This window comes from Octopus sinensis, unplaced genomic scaffold (genome assembly GCF_006345805.1).
Source record: "Octopus sinensis unplaced genomic scaffold, ASM634580v1 Contig13644, whole genome shotgun sequence".
Lineage (NCBI taxonomy): Eukaryota > Metazoa > Mollusca > Cephalopoda > Octopoda > Octopodidae > Octopus > Octopus sinensis.
Genome location: NW_021833024.1, coordinates 215,941 through 222,038, shown reverse-complemented (window position 1 = coordinate 222,038; position 6,098 = coordinate 215,941).

Below are 6,098 nucleotides of genomic sequence, written 5' to 3'. Positions count from 1 at the left end.
AGAATTAAACCCGACATAGAATATTTAGCAAGGGTCTCACTAATAATTTTTAATAAAAATTCAATTTTTTTACATTTGATTTATTATTTTATATTTTGATTTTCGAGTTATATACAAAAAACAACCAATTAAGGGACAATCCCCAAAAATTTTTAAATTGTATGTGGACAAGGGGGCGATAAAATTTCAAAGGGGGGCGATAAAATATCTAAGGGGGCGATGAACAAAAAAAGGTTGAGAATGCCTGCTCTAATGTATCGAGAGGCAATTTTTGATGTTATATTCATTTGATAAGAGACATTGTTCGTGATTACAACTATGCTATCCACGATACAAGAAGGCAAAGACCATTGGAATTTTTTTTAATTTGGATCTTTCTAAAAAAATATGAAAAAACAAAATTGCAAGCACTATTAGATTTTGAAGGCTATTTTACTTCGCTTTGAAAGAATTTGAAAGGGGAAGAAAAACGAAGAATTGCCCTCGAAAATATTGTGAAATCAGGCGAAAAAATTGAAGATTGAAGTACGACGAAATTGAACATGGAGATGAAGTTTTAATACGCCAAGACAGGGACGCAAACGTCCTGATGGGATCACAATTTTCCTATTTGAAGAGGGGAAACCCCTAGTCTGGGACGCAACCTGTGTGGACACACTCTACCCGTCCGACATTGCCGGGAGCGCAGTGGACACACTGTATGGCGCGGAAACAACGATGAGGGCAAAGAAGAGAAAATATGAAGCGCTGCGAGACCAATTCGTGTTCTGTCCGATTGTGGTCGAGACAACTGGAGGAATAAGTGGGAAATCGCTTCACTTCCTAAAGAAGCTTGGACGCTTAGTCACATTAAAAAGCCACGACACACGTGAGACCCGGTGGCTTCTCCAGTTGATCTCCGTTGCTATCGTGAGAGGCAACGCAACGTCAATTATGTTGGCGGGGTCCACTTCGGATGGATGGCTTTATTAGCTAATTAGTTTCTTTTTATATTTGTCCTTAAAAAATACTAACTAAATTATTTGTTGAATAAAAATTAATTAAAAAAAAGACACTTTTACTCAGACTAATATAATGCCTAGAGAAAGCCCCTCAGGCTAATCTACGGAGAAGTAAATATTTCCTCGTTTTAGAAACGTCAGTAAAAATTCCATTAACTGACTTCTATACCGAGATATTCTCCTTGCTTGGCTGAAAGATTTTTGAGACAGCACACATTTTTTTCAAATATCTATTTTTTTAATTTATTATAAATTATTATGTTCGAATACTAATAAAATCTAATATATTTTAATAGGAATTAGCAGTATTGTGATAATGGACATTGAACAAGTTCGCCTTTTATTTTTGATTCCCTATTTTTTCAAATTAGCTTATCACTGTCTGTTTTGCGTGTCAAGGCTGCGGGTCGCCCCTGAAAATCGACGAAAGTTGGTCATCTGAGAGCAAACGGATGATCACTAGCTACGCGTCAATTACAAGCAAATCAACGAGGTTTAGCCATTTATCTGAAAAACTCAGATCCTCTCTTCCGACTATATCAGTAGATTAAATATATTTATTTCAAAGAAGATAGATCTCGAGACTCGTCTAAAATTGTTAAAATTTGACTACCCAGCACACATTGAAAAGTATGTCTCATGTAACATTTTATTACATAATTAATTCAAATTAATTTTACCTTACAATTAAAAAAATAATAACTTATTTATATAAAGAGATATCGAAACATCCGATCCATCTGACAAAGCCCTGTCTGATTTGTTCGATAAATTGACCACTGAAACGGGTGTCGACAACCCTCTTTGTCAGGTTAAATTTTTGTGCCATTTTAGAGTTGTTGCGACCAAATAATGCGACATTTCGACTCCACGACTATCAAAGTTGAACGAGAATACGAAGAATATCAGTTTTGGTTTATTTTTTACTTTTATAGTAAACTAAATTCCTTAATCCAGGAGACCTTTGATTCTGGAACCCTCATCGCCCAAAAGACATCTCCCGACGAGCTTTCTGAATTGTTGGAAGAAGAAGCACGACTGGAAAACGAGTTGGCACAGGTGGAAGAAGAGCGTGTGCGAGTATGTGGACAAATAAATGAGACATCAAACAAAATAGAGCAATGCAACGAGGAAATAACTCGGTTTTGTGATATCTGTTATTCAAAGGTATCAGAAAAAGGCGGTAGATATGCAAGAGGAACTTTTTTCCATGGAAATTGAAAGTATGGATCTTGCTTATGGGATTTCTTACTGCCAGGAGGAGATCAAGTTCCTCAGTTCAACAAACTCGCTCGATCTCGCCTTTCCGATCTCGTTTGATGTGCATTCGGGGACCATCAACGGATTCAGACTGGCTTGTATTCCTTCCTCGCAGGTAATTCGGTTTGATTACCAGATTCCGCTCACGGAATTGAACGGGGCTTTGGGACAGACCTTGTTTCTAACAAATGTGCTTCAACGTCGGTTACAAGTTTTTCATTCTCAGTTTTTGACTTATTTTATCGAATAGTTATGAATTGGTTCACTGTGGAGCAGTTTCCTCCGTCAAGCATTTTGGAATTGTAAAAAACTCCGTTTATCCTTTGTATGTTAATTTTGAATGATTTCAGTAATTTGACCGCCCTAACCAACCAGGATGACAATTCTCCGTTTTAGTTGTTTTTAATTTGTTAGATTTAATAAAGCTTTGGTTGGACTGTTGCGGTGTTTAGAACTGGTTGGGTGTGTTTTGTTTTTATAGCTTATAAATTACATAAAAGAAAGAGATTCTTCGTTTTCATTTCCTTGTGAAATTTCTGGAGATTCAATTTTGTGTGAAAATGCGACTTTTCCGATAAGGTTGTGAGCGGCTTGTAATTCTCAGGTTTAGGGGACCGAAAGATCCCACATGGACTAAATCGATGAAAGCATGTCTGTTGATTTTGAAAATGGTCGTTGAATGGACTTGTCGTAATGTGTGACATTATATTTTGATTTGTTTAATATATTGCCGAATATGTGTTTTCATAACCTATCAGAAAAAGCTAATTTTGTTTAGATTTTATATTTTTAAGCTATCTAATCTGGTTGTGTTAAACGCTCTTTAAGCTAAAAGATTAATTTTATGCTATTTTTCAGATTTTTGGGTTAGAATCCTAACTACAAGGGCAACGATATTAAATCTACTAAAAAATATAATCAAAAAGACGTGAACAACCTCATCAAATTTGACGCGAAAACAGCACACAATGAGCACAGGAAATCGGATTCATTTCTCTTAAACAGAAGCCTAAAAAAAACAAACGGAACCTCTCCTCTTCTCAGTAAAATAGGCGGAGGATACATTGCACTCCAAAAACGTAGTACTCTCATGGCCCGGACAAAATCCCAGTCATTCTATTAAAAAATCTTAGTGTCGAAGAAGTCACATTTCTAACGGTCATCTTCGAGAACTCGATCAATCATAATGTGATTCCGTCACTATAAAAACAGGCTCTAACGTGGAAGACCAAAAGACGACCGGTTTCCCTGTTATGCCCATTTCAAAAATCCCGGAAAGGATGGTTCTTGGAAGAATATAAGAGTTTTTACCCGAGGCCTTTTCAACATGGGTGCAAGAATGAAAAGTCCACATCTTCATATTTACAGTCATTGACGGAATTCATTCGTAGTGGTATGGAAGCAAATTAAAGCACTAAAAGACCATGCTTTGCTCCGTAAACATTTACAAAGCCTTCGACTCTGTCTCAAAAAGCTCTTTTCAAGGAAGATATTCCAAATTAAATTTTCGCAGAAACTCAAACTTTGGATCACCAACTTCCTAGGTGGACGAAGGGGAGGAGTATGTCTCGGAGGCCTGAAATCTACGTCTTGACTCCTGCCCAACGGGATACCCCAGGAATCCCCCGTATCCTCGGCCTTTATCAACTTTTCCTGGAAGATCTCCCGCCCTTCCTTGACCTGGGAGGCTAGAACTAAATCAATTTCAAAAGAGTGCACCCTAAAAGCAATAAACATAATTAAATACCATTTCACGACAAACCAGAGCTTTTCATCTCCTTTAGTCATAGGCTATGACTAAGGTCATATTTGAATCATTTTAAGGTCATATTTGTGGTTGCCCTAGTCATAGCCAACATGTCTCGAGAATTTTATGACCTACGTCCATTTTCACATCTGACAAAAGATTGGGAAGGGCTTCGGTCGACTTGAAGTTGGACAATGTGTCCGTGCACTTCTACAGAAGTCAGACAGTTCTAGGGGTAACCCTCGACATGCACCTCTGCTTCTCTCTGCACGCAGAAAACCTTCTTCGTAAATGTGAAAAAAATGAACTTGCTCAGAAGCCTATCCGGTTTATGGAAAAACAGTTCCCACCAGGTATCTGAAAAGATCACCGATCGAGGATGAGCTCGTAGAAATGAATTTATTAAGATCTATTAGACTTTATTTTAATCCTTAATACAGTGCAACCCCTTATTGGGGCGACCCCGGACGTGGGGCACCCTCGGATTTTGGGGCACCCTCGGGTTTTGGGGCAATTTGAATTTCTATTAGGAGTTTTTCTGTTTATTCTTTATAAGATAAACCCCGTTATGGGGCATTTAATATTTTATATATTTTTTAGTTATAATTTTTGCATTTTATTTTATAATAACTAATAATAACCTGTTTCTGTTGTTTTGATGGATGTAATTTTGATGGATGTGAAGGTTCTGAGGGCTTCAGAGAACCCGATAATAGTGATAAACATTCATTTCCCGACAAGGTCGTTTTGGATCGATTAATTTGACAATGGATCGATTAATTCAAAAGTACCAATTCGGAGCGAAAATAACGGATCATTTCCCGACAAGTAAAGACTAAAATTGTTAAATGAAATTAAGAATAAACATCTTTTGGTTTTAAATTAACAAAACGTTAGTTTTTTTCGTTAATATTAGAAAACCCCTCTATCTGGGGAAACCCCTGTTTTTGGGGCACTAGGTGCCCCAAAAAGAGGCTAGACTGTAACTGATTTAATTATTAATTAGTAAAAATAGACGTAATGTCTTTTGCTTGTGCAGTTTCGGTACGCATTTGCTACACTATTAATTTTGCCAAAGATATAAATACCAACATAATTTGAGAATATTAATACAGTAAAACCTCTCGAATCCGCCGTAATTTCCCAGGTCGCAAATTTGGCGGATTCGAGAGACAAATTTGAATATTTTTATTTGTTAATAAAATGCATTTTTTTAATTTTATAGACTAATTAAAAAATGAAGACATTAATTTCTATAAATATAGTCAGTTATTTTAGTTTTAATATTTATTTTGATGTTTCTACTAACATCATTAAGGTGATTGAAGACATTTAAATTAGTTTCATCCTTTTGTTTGAAGTACTTCCTCAATGTATGGAGAGCATTCAAAGCATCGTGGTCTAAAACGACTTGTTCATTCTTTTTTTCTCCAAAATCAATGTCCTCATCATCATTTTCATCCAAATTGTCCAGGATCTCTTCATTCTCTGTATACTCGTATAGAAGATACTCTTCCTCAGGAATTGGATCATTTATTTGTAGTTTTGACACGAATTGCTGATAAGTTTCAAGCAAAGACTCGTCATATATTTCTTCAATAAAATCTTCGGTCCATTTAGCATGTCGAAAACAATTTATTATTGTTGTACTATTTAACTTTGTCCATGCTTGATAGGTATAAATTAAAGCATATTAATGACTCCTTGGTCCATCGGCTGTAATAAACACGTAGCATTTGCCGGCAAAAACATTATTTCAATTTGCTGTAAATTTGTAAAAATCTTGTGAGATGGACATTGGTCAATTACGAGTAGTATTTTGCGTTTTTCTTTAGCCAATCTGATATCCCATTCGAACAAAAATGTATTGAATAACTTAGAATCCATCCATGCTTTTTTTGAATTATGATAGGTCACAAAACTTCGATAAATTTTTAAAGCATCTAGGATTTTTGAATTTTCCAATTATGAATGGTGTTAGTTTTGAACAGAACATTATCGATATTCGATCCTTCAATAATTTATGCCCATATCTCTTGATCTTGCAAATGTTTTTATATGGAAGAGCTTTATAAAATAATCCTGTCTCA